Below are 13,790 nucleotides of genomic sequence, written 5' to 3' on the forward strand. Positions count from 1 at the left end.
CAGGAGTAAAAGCGCCCTGAGCCCACCCAGCCTGCTGGAATGCAGGGGGCACGGCAGTGGCAACTCAGAGTGGGAGCCACGAAAGTCAGTTAGACCTTTCCAATAGGCTATAACTCTGAAGTACCCAATCAATGGGGAACGGGAGAAGGATCTGCGTGTTAAATTTAGGGTATAAATGTCATTATTTCTTGTTGTTTGGCAGGCCAGCCATTTCATCCAGGTCCTGCCTCCATTCTTACAAGATCAAACTCTTTTCTCCTCCACAGTCGAGTGTGCTTTTGTTGTCTCACAGGTGCAGCTTTCTTTCTAACAGCATTAATAACGTTTTGTTGAAGAAAGTTTAAGAAGTGAAACTTTGAAGCATATTACCTTAATCTGTGCTCATTAACACTTAATCCGCCCCCCCCTCCCGTAATTAGGTGCTGAATAGATTACTTAACCAAAAAGTGAATCTGGGCAGTGATAGTGATGTCAGCTACGGGTGGGAGGCTCTTTGTCTCTTCAGAGATAACCTAAACTCTCTGACTTGTGGGTGTGACCGTAAGAGGCTGCAGTCCTGCCCTTGGTAACAATGGCAAGGACTCTAGTCCCAGGAAACAGTTTAACAATGCAAGGTCTATAAACTTTAAGTATTTAGGGGAAATGCAAACTAAATATGCTAAAAGCTTACCTAGAATGTCTGAAGTCCGTGCAAAAAGCTTACCTAAGATGTGGAAGATATATATGCTAATTCAAGCCTATTGAAAACTGAAACAAAGGGACCATTTGGCCTTTCCTCTCTGTATAAAAGGGATTCAAAAATCTTGTTCAGGGCTCGGGATTCAAACAGAAAGCTCCCGAGTCTGGCCGGCCGTCAATAAACCATTTTTCCTTCTCAAAATCATTCCTGAGTCCTGGCCTCTCTATACACAAATAATTGAACCTCTCTCAAATTCTACAACAATAGTTATCAGAGTTATTTTGAAGTGACGTGCCCAGCGCTGTTGTTGATGTTGCTGCTATGGGATCCCAGTCTGCTGGTGAATTATCAATGCAGACAGAGCGTGGCGAGCCTCACAACTGAGGGGCGCGTCTGCTGCTCGGAATTCAGTGGCACTTCCTTCCGCTTTGCAGGTTTCTGGCTCTGCATGAAACAGATCCCCAACTCCTGGTAACTGCTGGAGAATCGGATGTCGCATTTGGATCCCGACGAGCGCCCAGCTTTTCTCCTTCTTCACTCTAACCTGAAAGAGGAAAGGGGGGCAGTTCCTGCCTCCCCCAGGAAGAGGTGATTCTTCCTAGCAAGCTCCACAGCTGGCGCTAACATCAGCGACTTTGAAATTGCCTCGGGAAGCCTCAAGGAAGCACGTCGCAGGAGGCAAATCGGTGTCCTTGGGTTTAGGTGGTGTTTGCCCCCAGCTCCGCTCTCCAGGGACGGCCATCTCCCACCCCTTCCCCTGACTTTGTGCGCACGCGTCTAGAGGCCGCGCGCGGGAGGGGGGGGTTGGCACGTGTCCCGGCTGGACCAATCAGGACCTGTCTCCAGGGCCCCACGGAGACGTAAGAGCCAATAAGGAAAAAGAGGGTGAGCGGGAGTCATTGGCTGGCACGTCTGGCAGGCGGTCCTGTCCCCCGAATCCCTGCTCTTTCCTCCTAAAAAATCCCTTTTCGGTCATTTTACGAGGCATAAATGTTGATTTTGTGGATACTCCACTCTTGCTTAGCATAAACGGATCAGGCTTTTTAGCAGGTCACCCTGCCCACCCAGGCCCCCCGAAAGACTACATTTCCCAGCGTTCCTGCGCACTGACGGCTGAGGAGACGGAAGTAGCCTGATGACTTCCGGCGTCCTCGCAGTGGCGCTCTCCGCGGAGTGGTGTGCGGCCCTTGGGGCGTCTACTGCTGTCTCTCGGCCACACAAAGCCACCGTTTGCGCAAACGCCGACGTGGTGGTTACGGGGGTGTCTGGTTCCGAAAGCTCTCCTCGAGCCGGGCGTGCGGCCAGGGCTTGCCTGTGGGAGAAGCAGAAGCAGAATTGAACAGCAGTGGAGGGAAGGTGTCGCCGCCCGTGCGCCTGCCGTTCCGCTGTCGAGTATGGCGGAGAGAAGAAGCGCCTTTGTCCGCAGGTGGACGAGGACCGTTTCGGATAGAGCCAACAGCTGCAGACGACCCACAGCGTGCGTCAGGGGTTGAGTCAATTGTGGCATAAGCACAGTGGACGTTGGACACAGCGACGAAAAAGAATAAATGACAGCCACAGGCAACGTTAGGTACCGAAATCACAGACGTAATGAAACGTCAAAGAGCCAGACACAAAGACTATTGTTTCACGTCAGAACAGCGGTTACCACGGGTGGTTGTGGTGCGGGAATTACGGGATATCATGATCTGGTGATAATTAAGTGGTTGTACACATATGTAAAAGCTCATTAGCATGTACACTTAAGATAGGTGCACTTTATTGGATAGATGTTAGAGCTCAAAAAAAAAAAAAAAAAAAAAAAAGATGTAGCATTCCATGCTTGTCTGTGTATTTCCTGTGGTAGCCAAAACCAGGTTGGAAGGTTTTCATGAGATTTCGCTACTTTTAAAAATCAAATCTCAGTTTTAATAGTCTGCCTGTCAGGTTCGAACTGAAGATGACAAGCTCTTTTCAGTGCAATATGATAATGTGGCTAGGCAACAGGTTCTGGGGCCAGATTTCCTGGGCACAAATCCCACTTCTGCCTACTCCTAGTAGTGTGAGCCTGAAGTCTTAATATACCCTGACTCCTTCCCTTTCCCTTTTCGGTCATTTTACAAGACATAAATCCTGTTTCTTTCAAGACAGCTCCCATATCCCACTTCTGAAGCTCTTTGACCTCTAAGTCTGGATTAAGTGCCCTTTATCGGGGTTTCCACAGCCCTCTGAGCTCCCTTCTCTCCGGCCCCCATCACACCCTATTATTCCTACCTTTATATATATATATGTATATAAAGAAGGGACTGGTAGATTTGTGGAAAGATCAAATTCTTCAACATAGCAGGTGCTTACCAAGTCAGGTGGTGACTGGGATGTGAAAGAGAGTCAGATCAGGGCTTTGAGGACAGAATGCCTGGCTGTTCCAGCTGGGTGACATCAGCAAGTTACCTGATTTCTGTGTGTCCCAGTTTGTGGAGTATGGCAATGGTAGTAGTATTGTTAAAGAAAAAAATCTCATGTACAAGTTTCGAACACTGATTGTTTCAAATGTAAAATATGCAAGGGGGCCTGGCTTTCAGAACACTGGTGAATAGAATTAAAAAGGGAAGATGGTGTTTCTGTTGGAGAAAATATGGCGCTTACTGGGACACAGAGACTGAAATGACTATAAACAAAGATTGAGAAGCTCTCCCAATGGAGGGGGTCTGAAGAACAGACTTCAGACCCCCCACCCCCCATTGGAAGGGGGGAACTAGAATTTATACAGAACTTTCCTAGGCGGGGGAATGATAGCTGGTGGGAGGGGGTTGAGGGTCCGAGTGAGGTGCAGGGACCAATAGAACGCCCTACAGGTAAAAACTTTTCCTGATAGTGACTAGAAGATAGTGGGTTAGGGAGTTATGGTTTTTTGGAATGCTGCAGGAGCAGATGTTTCTTTGTTCTATAGGAATTTTATCTCCCTCCGATATATAGGTAGGGAAGATTTCCATTTCTCTTTACTCCCATCTCTATGTGGTTTCTTTATTTAACCTGGGGAGACGTGCCGTGCGCTTGCACGCGTAGGCTTATGGGGGATGGGGTTAGCCTTTCCCCAGTGCATATCAGGGGAAACAGCTACAGCTTGTTAACTATTGCAAACCTCTAACAGTTTCTAGTTGAAATTATTATGTAGAAGTCAACAATTCTAATTGACTAATGCATATATTGCTTTTGAGTAAATCAGAAATTCCTACCGTTTATTAGTAAAGAACCAGGTATGATTCATCTAAAGATGCCCAGCTTTTGGTGTTTGTATTTCAAGGCTTTCTGGAAACTTCTGTATTTGTGCACCAGCTCAGAATGCAAGGTTTTTAGAAATGAAAAATGTTTTACTTTAAAAAAATGTTTATTGTTGCTACTGGATTTTGTTTAGGTACTTGACTATGCTGCAGAAGTGAATTCAAGAGCACGTTGGGTAAGTTAGGCCAGTGATTTATTCAGGTAGAGAGGAACGAGAAATGGGAGAAAAGAACAGATCATGGGTTCCAAATTGAGAGGAAAGGGCTGAAAAGTTATAAAGAGAGCTGTTTTACAGACTACAGTTCCCCACTATAGATTATAAATGCCCAGGTTTTACTTGCATGCCCACATGGCAGAAGAAAAATGGTGAGAACGGTGCGCCGAGGGCAGGAACGGGTCCACAGGGGAGAGAGCACACAAGAGAGAGAGCTAAAGTTTAGGCCTCACGGTCTGCTTTATAAACTATTAATTATTCCACCCCTTTGCTAATGGCAGGGGAGGGGCTCCAGCTGTTGGCTGTTCTGATTGATCACCCCACCCATCAATCCCCCATGAGGGCCCAGTGATAAAGTCCTTGGGGAATATCTGGGGCTTCTCCTGGCTTCCGCAGAAAATCTGGATGGCAGAATCTTATGGGTGGGGGCCTTCCAGCAGCCGTCACGGGGGTTGCTGATGTCCACATGGACTTCTTGCCAGGTTCCAGACCCATCTATTGATTCCCTGTCTTACTAGCTGGCTTCATTGAGGTTAGATATATATATATACACACATCATAAAATTTCTCATTTTAACCACAATTCAGTGATATTAATTATATTCACAATGTTATGCTACCACCATCACCATCCATTACCAAAACTTTTCCATCACCCCAGACAAAACTCTGAACACATTAAGTAATAACTCTCCATTCCCCACCCATCCCCACCCCTGGGAACCTCTAATCTACTTTTTGTTTCTATGAATTTGCTTGTTCTAGGTATTCCGTATAAGTGAAATCATATATTTGTCCTTTTGTGTCTGGCTTATTTCACTCAACATGATGTCTTCAGGGAAACCCCTGGACAAACTCCATGTCATAGCAATATCAGAATGTTATTACTTTTTATGGCTCAATAATATTGTATTGTATGGTTGTAATACATTTTGTGTATCCACTCATCTGTTGGACACTTGGGTTGTTTCTACCTTTTGACTATCATGAATAATGCTGCTGTGAACACTGGTGTAAAAATAACTGTTTCAAGTCCCTGTTTTCAATTCTTTTGAGTATATACTTGGGAGTGGGATTGCCAAATCATATGGTAATTCTACATTTAACTTTTTAAGGAACCGCCAAACTGTTTTCCACGGTGGTATCACCATTTTACATTCCCAACAACAATGTACGAGTGTTCCTCTTTCTCTACATCCTCATTAACACTTGTTATTTTCCACTTCTAAAATAATAGCCATTTTTGTGGGTGTGACCTTCTTACCTTTTGAAATGTCAGCATTTTTCTGGGGTGCAGAGTCTGTTGAATTAACGTGAGGCAGAGCTAGTCTCAGTAGCTAGTTCACTGGATTGTCGTGGAGATTACAATATATATATCTAGATCTAGGTATATTAAACACCTAAAACAGTGTCTGGTATTGAGTATAATAAATACTCAATAAATATTATTTGCTGTTATTATTATCACCATCATCAGAGCCTCAGAAAGCCAGCCTTCATATCCTTGTTCTACCATTACAGCCATGTGAGCTTGGGCCTCTGAGCCTCAGTTTCCTTGTGGGCAAAATGGAAATTAATACTTGATTCACAGGGCTGTTGTGATGATGTCAGCAAATTATAGAAGAGAAAGGGTTGTTTAATTAAAGAAGCATGGTAGATACAACCCCGGGTATTGGTTCTTCTGAGGGCTACAGAGACCCACAGGTTCTATGGTCATGACAGATGGAGTTCACTGCCATGTCAGTTGGCCCTACTTTGGAGTTTGTGTTTCTGTGTGATGGAGCTGGACTCAGATGTGATCTTTGTTCACAAGCCTCTCCTGTTACTTTTACCAGAACTGTAGTTATTGCTGGGTTTAATATATACCCAGGGGACCTGAATCTCTGGACTGACCATGTGATAACCAGGCCCTGAGCCTCAACAGACTTCAGTTCCTACACTCTGGTTTATTGGACTTACCCCACTCAGCTAACATGGAGTTGAAGAAGGTCAACCACCACACCAGGGAGCCAAGAGTGCCTACAACTGAAAGCAGGAGGATTGCATCCAACATCCATGTGAAATCTAAGCTCCCTCTTGATATAGATGTGGAGTGGACACAACCATTCCAAGGTCCACAGGATGGAGGAGTAGAGTATGGATTAGAGTGGATTTACTGATAATCTATTCATGAACTATTGTGATTAGTAATCGAAGAAAATGTGGCATTGGTGTGGAGAAAGTGGCCATGGTGGCTGCTGGGGGTGGGGAATGGGAGGAAGAGATGAGATGTGGAGGCGTTTTCGGGACTTGGAGTTGTCCCGGGTGATACTGCAGGGACAGTTACCGGACATTGTATGTCCTTCCATGGCCCGCTGTGTGGAACGTGGGAGAGTGTGGACTCTGATGTGGACCATTGACTATGAGGTGCAGTGGTATTCACCAAATGCAATGAATGTGTCATGATGATGGAGGAGGTTGTTGTTACGGGGGGAAGAGTGGAGTGAAGGGGGTGGGGATATATGGGGACCTCATATTTTTTTTAATGTAACATTAAAAAAATAAATACAGACAAAAAAAATTTAAAGAAGCACAGGAAGTTTATTAATACCCTGAATATTTTCCCAAAAAAGCTGAGGACAGTACAACCCAAGTAGTTTTGATAAATGCACCTCATTTCACTGTTATTAAGTAAAATCCACATTCAGCCTTTTCTCCATTTCTGCCAGTAAAATGGGGCTTTCCAGGTTTCTTCTTTGTTAATAAAGCTGATTAATGGAATTTCAGAGCTAGACCTTGAAAACTGCAAGTTTTCTTAACTTTACAAAGGTAGTCTCAGAAACAACTGAAGGAAAGAGAGGGAGATAGATTGTTCTGCCTCATAACCTATTAATAGACTCTCACGTGATAAGATTTTAAATTAAGAGCATCACAGAGATCTTCATCCTATTCTCTGCGGCAAAATGGAGAACTGGGTGAATATTTATAACAGTTACCAACTTGTTCTGTTTGTGATCAAAATAAACATTCCCTTTCCAGTGTTACTTGGACACAGAAGGCGGTAGACATTGGCACCATATCCTGTGGATGGGGGTGTTACATAAAGGACATTGTTTCTACATGGCTACCTTGTTGCTCTGGTGATGAGCTGGTTGGCATCTCTGTATTCTTCGTAGGTACTTTCAAGATTTATCTATTGAATCTGAAGAGGCTTGTGGTGACTTAGAAGTTACGTACCCCAGAAAAACATGTTCTTTATGCCTGTGGGTGCCAAATCGTTGTAAATAGGACCATTTGAAGATATTATTTTTAGTTAAGGTGTGGCCAACTAATTCGGGATGGGTCTTAAACTTAGAGTCCTTATAGGGAAGGTCACAGGGAAAAAGCCGTGGGAGAAGCAAAAAGCAGGAAGTCAACAGAAGCCAGAAGAGAAGAAAGACGACCAGCGTGTGCATTACTGCCTTGTGATAGGAAAGCTAAGGAACCCCAGGGACCACCAGCCAGCCGGAAGATAGCCCAGGAGGACGCCAGCCTTCCCGCCTCTGATGCCACAAGCAGTACAGTCCTCTCGTTCAGCCAATCGATGGTGTACTTGTTTTAGCAGCTAGGGAACCATAAGCTCACTGGCCCTTTTCCCTTTCCCACATGCACCTTGGGAATATCTGGAAATGTCTAACTCCCCTTGGTTTGTTAATAACAATGATTTTGGAAGTTTAGATTAGGAGTTTGAACTTTGCTACTTAAGTAGTTGTGATGATTCAATCTGCTCAGGACAAAAGTTGACTCTTGTTCCATGTAGAAAATTGGCTTTGAAGACGTCAGTGAGCATTATCAGTTTCAAATGCATCATCATGATTGTTGTTATGGGGGGAGGAGTGGGCTGAGGGGGGTGGGGGGTATATGGGAACTTCATATTTTTTGAATGTAATATTAAAAAAAATAAATAAAGACAAAAGATTTAAAAAATGCATCATCTATATAATATCAAACATTACATTTGGAATTGTTTTATTAACACTTAATTCTGTTTGGAAAGTCTTTACATGATTTGGTGACATTTTAACAAGTTGAAAGTCTTCATTGAATTTATGAAAATCCTGAAATGTTAAAATATCACCAAATCATGTTATGACTTCCCAATCAGAATTAAGCAAATCCTGTTTTAGAGTCGTTCTGAGAGAGAAAGAGAAAGGAAAGAGCGACCACAAGCTCTGAAGTCTTCAAGAAACTGATTTGCAGTTTTCAGTAAGTGCCTTGATTTAACTTTCTGAACAATGGTAACAAAATCATTCTTCCACCTAACACGTGCATGTGATGGTTAAGTTCATGTCAACATGGCCAGGTCATGGTGTCCAGTTGTTTGGTCAAGCAAGCACTGGCCTGACTGTTACTGTGAGGTTACTCCATGAACTTAAATTGTCAGTACGTTGATTGCATCTACGGCTGATTATATCTACCATCAACTGAAGAGCTTACCTCAACAATGAAAGAAGTCTCATCCCATCAGTTGAAGGAGCTAAAAAGAGAACTGTTGCTTTCAGGCAGTCAGAAGGGAGCGTTTCCATCTCTACTTCAACCTGTCAGCTTCTCCTGGGGAATTCATTGAAAACCTTCATTGGAGTTCCCAACTTGCACTTGCCTATGGAGTTTGGACTTGTCCCTTCTCGCAGCCAGATGAGACAACCTCTATTAAAAAAAAACTCATAATATTCACATTAGATATATATAGAGAGAAGTATAGGTATATCCTGTAGTTCCTTTTCCCTATAGAACCCTGATTAACACATGCATCCCTCCTTCATACAAGTTATCATTCTCTTTCCTAACACAGGAGACACAAAAATCTCATCAGTCACTATATTCAATTCTTTTTTATCAGAGATATTTACTTCTTTATCCACTTTTAAAAAAAGATTTATATTTTATTTATTTCTCTCCCCTTACTTCCCCCTGCCCCCAGTTATCTGTTCTCTGTGTCCATTTGCTGCATGTTCTTCTGTGTCCGCTTCCGTTGTTGTCAGCTGCACAGGAATCTGTGTCTCTTTTTGTTGCATCATCTTGTCGTCAGCTCTCCGTGTGTGCAGCACCATTCCTGGGCAGTCTGCACTTTCTTTCGCGCTGGGCAGCTCTCCTTATGGGGCACCTTGCGCACATCAGCACTGCGCATGGGCCAGCTGCACACGGGTCAAGGAGGCCCGGGGTTTGAACTGCGGACCTCCCATGTGGTAGACGGACGCCCTGGCCACGGGGCCAAGTCCGCTTCCCGTCCTTCTTTCACTATACTATGTCACTTTCGCCTTCCTTAGTCTATATCTCAATTGACAAGGGTTCTGTATCTGGTGGGTTAACCCAAAATTTTATTCCTGAAGAATATGAGCCCCTAGTGGCCCATTTTTATTAGGTTGCTGCAATCTTCCCTTAACTTTTTTTTTTTTAGGTACTGGGGCCAGGGATTGAACCCAAGGCCTGTATGTGGGAAGCCGGCGCTCAACCACTGAGCTGCATCAGCTCCCCTGAGTTGTTGTTGTTTTTTAATTTGTTTGCTCGTGGGTTTTTTGTTTGTTTGTTTGTTTCCGTTTTTTTTTTTTTTTTTAAGGAGGCACTGGGAACTGAACCTGGGACCTCCCATGTGGGAAGCAGGCACTCAATTCCTTGAGCCACATCCACTCCCCCATCTCCCCTTAACCTTTACTCCTGGACACGGAATAGATATACCAGATAATCCCCTAGTATGCACACATAGTTCTCCCTGACCATGCTTTTTAGCAGCAACACTATTTCCCGTTGGTATTCAGAATCAGTCATCCCACCCAGTACACTTACTCCCTTACTTGCCTGTTGGCTCAATGGAAGGGTCCAAACGAGCTGGATGGCCGTTTCACCTTCCAGCTCACTGGAACAATTGCTGTGAAGCAGCCCTCTGTTCAGAACTAAGACGTCTAAACCAACTGCGCTCAGTATTGCAGGATGAGAACTCATGGTGGTACCGGAAGTGGCTCCTTTCATTTCTACCATAATAACTCATTTGCAAGAATTTCGCTTCTCACCCTCCCCTGTTTACAAGGACCCGAACGCCCCATCTTCTCCTTACAAAACAGATGCCCCCCCTCCAAGGGGCTTCTTTTTATAAAGGAAAGATTGCTATTTAATAAGTTGTGAGTTTCTCTGCTTTGCATTTACAGATGCAAAAAAGGTTGTTGAAAATATAACTAGAGAAAATGTCATCTATGGGCTTTTTTGTTTGTCTTAAAGCTGGTAATTCTTTCTCCTAGGCTACTTTGATTTGGTTATTTCTTACACTGTTATAGCTGTCCACAAATTGCTTCTGTGTGCCAGAAATGTTCAGAGATGATGAGTAGGGATGAGTGTCCTGCTTCAGTCCTTCATGCTGCCACTGAATAGATTGGAACCAACATGCATGCACGCCAGTATGCACATAGGGGTTTACTCTGCTCCCACTGGAACAGCATCAGCACAGGCTGGCTCCACACTGAGCTGGCGAGGGTTGGGGTGAGGTAAGCAAGGCATCATATGCATTTCCTACCACTTTAAAGTAGTGTTTTCTTGATTCTGCACCCTCTCCATCACTGCAATCCTTTAATTGTTTTCTGCAGTTCTGAGGAAAATGACTCTACCAATTTTTGCTATTTGTTCAATGATTCTGTGGGGACTGAAACCCTGGAGCATCTCATACCACCGTCTTGGGCAAATGGAAGTCTCCATGGTATCATTTTATTTTTAAAAATATTTCACCATCTTTGCCCCAGATAGCTCTTTTTGTTCTTAATTGAATAAAGTGTTAGAGACTGCTGAATATTTTGCAGGTGGTATTGCACTGAATAGATGTTCCTTAATGTATAATATATATCCAGTGTCCTACTTATTGTTTTGGTCTTTTGCTCTTGCAAACAATGCTTGGATGAGCTGACCTTATAATACTCCTCTGTGCAAACATGTAACCAAATATGAAATGAAATTGCTTTGTCAAATGGTACTTACACCTGTATTTGTTTTTTTAAAAGATTTATTTATTTATTTATTTCTCTCCCCTTCCCCGCTCCCACCCCAGTTTTCTGTTCTCTGTGTCTATTTGCTGCATCTTCTTTGTCCGCTTCTGTTGTTGTCAGCGGCATGGGAATCCATGTTTCTTTTTGTTGCGTCATCTTGTTGTGTCATCTTGTTGTGTCAGCTCTCCATGTGTGCGGCGCCATTCCTGGGCAGGCTGCACTTTCTTTCGCGCTGGGCGGCTCTCCTTACCAGGCGCACTCCTTGCACGTGGGGCTCCCCTATGCGGGGGACACCCTTGCGTGGCAGGGCACTCCTCACGCGCATCAGCACTGCGCATGGGCCAGCTCCACACAGGTCAGGAGGCCCGGGGTTTGAACCGCGGACCTACCATGTGGTAGGCGGACGCCCTAACCACTGGGCCAAGTCTGCCGCCTTGCACCTGTATTTGTATAGGTATTACCACATTGCCTTCCAAGAGCTCATTTCAATTTACTCTCCTTGCCTTTCCAAAGATTTGTTTTAAAGTAATTACTTGTAAAGGTGTCTAAAATCCCTACAGGGAAATCTTCATTTGATCTCACTGCTTTGTTTTACTGACATAGTTTGTTTAGAGAGGCATCAGTGACAGGATATATTCTATACTGAAAAAATCTTACCTCATATTTGTTCCCCACAAATGCATTTTTATCTTCCTCAGTCTCAAAGAACTGAGGTCCCCCAGGGTCAGCTGGGAAGATGTTTTATTGGAAAGCCACAGGAACGGGAAATGTGGGTCAAGTCACATCATCTTTTGCCTGGCAGAACAGAGCCAAGGGTGTCCAGTTACTCAAGTCATGTTAAGCATGTTTGAAGCAGTATTTCGTAGCAGTTAGATTTCTGACTCTGGAGTCGGGTTTAAATCCAAGGTTTGGGCAAGTCTTGGATTTGGGTTAAGTCCCTTAACCTCATTCCACCCCCACTTTTCTAAATGTCTATTTTGAATTGTGATAGTGTATACCTGTAAAAGTCAATTTCCTGGTATTGACTTGGTCTTACTGAGGCTGCAATGGAAATTATTGGAAAGCTGTGAAGTGAGCCTTATTGACTTGATGTTGGAGTACCAGAATCCAAGGGAAGATGATGTCGAGATGCAACAATGTGTAGGATGTTGGTGCTGGTGGCAGAGCCCCTGGGCCATCTTTGCAGACATCACTGGACTCTCAGCTCTGCCATAGCACCATCGATAATCTTTCCTAACATTTGTACCTTGAAAGCTTTCTTTTCAGAATCAAAGTCCCAGGTGGGGGCCACTGATGGTTGAACCTTGGTCACAAATTAGCAACTAGAACAACAGGGCTGTCTTTACCTTTCCTTTCCCAACATGTCTCACACCATGGAGGATTCCCCCACATAGGAAGAATGATTGGATGTCAGGCAGCCAAAGAGAGACAAAGAGCAAAGTCCTCTACACAGTCCGTCACAGAGGGATGGGACGATGAGATGGTGTTTTAGTTTGCCAAAGGGCTGCCAATGCAAGGTACCAGAAGTGAGATGTTTTTTGTAAGGGAGATTTATTTAGGGCAAAAACTTACACTTCCGAGACCATGAAAAGTCCAACTCAAGACTCTATAAGAGGTGCTTTCCCACCAAAATCAGCTGCCATGTATTGAAGCAACAGGCAGATGATCTCTGCCTGGTCTCTCCTTCCCCTCTGGGCTTTACCCACTCCTGGAGCTCAGGTGTGGGCAACCAGGCAGAGGGCTTGTCTCTTTCCCAGCTTCCTCTATCAGTCTCCACTGCTCCACTTTCTTCCCAATTTCAACTGCAAGTTATCAGGCATATGGCTTCTCTCTCCCCAGGGCTTCAGCTCCTTGATCCCTGCCTTTCTCTCACATGGCAGGATCAGAAATGGCAGTGCTCTCTTTTCCTGTGTGTCTCCATTTTTTACCAGACCCAGCAAGAGGGCAGAGACTCAACCTGAGTGACACCTTACTGACATAGTCCAATTGAAAAGGTCTCACACCCACAGGAGAGGACCAGCCCACAAATATAATCTTTCTCTTTTTGGGATTCATAAAATAATTTTGAACTGCACATTTAGCACCGTACCTAGCACGCAGAAGATGCACAACAATGGTAGCTGTTATTAGTAAGGACAGGACTGGGTATTAGGTGATCAAAAATCCCAGCTCTCATGATTCATAGTTCATTACAAGAGAACCATACATGCCACTGACACAAATACAGCCAGAACCTCACATGAACTATAAGAGAGGCAAGTGTAGAAAGAGTGAGATGGCAGTGGAGGGGAGGGAACTCTGCTCTGGGGAGTTAAGGAAGGACTTTCAAAATGTTACCTGCTTCCATTTGAGATTTCTGCAGGAAGAAAATTCTGGAAAGGGCATCTCTGCAGGGGGCTATTACCAATAAAACATGGTGGCCCTTCAACATTAAAGAAATCTGCATGGGGCCGGCTGAAACGCTGGCTGCCTGTGGCAGTCTGAGATTATTTATGAATTCCAAAAAGAGAGATTGTTTGTAAACTGGTCTGTTCCTCTGGGCATGATCCCTTTTGGTTTTTGGTTGTATTAGATTCAGATGAGATGCGTGGGACATGACTCCCAGGGATGAGCCTCCCTGGTGCCGAGGGATTCCTACCAAGCACCAGCT

This window comes from Dasypus novemcinctus, chromosome 21, assembly GCF_030445035.2.
Source record: "Dasypus novemcinctus isolate mDasNov1 chromosome 21, mDasNov1.1.hap2, whole genome shotgun sequence".
Classification (NCBI taxonomy): domain Eukaryota; kingdom Metazoa; phylum Chordata; class Mammalia; order Cingulata; family Dasypodidae; genus Dasypus; species Dasypus novemcinctus.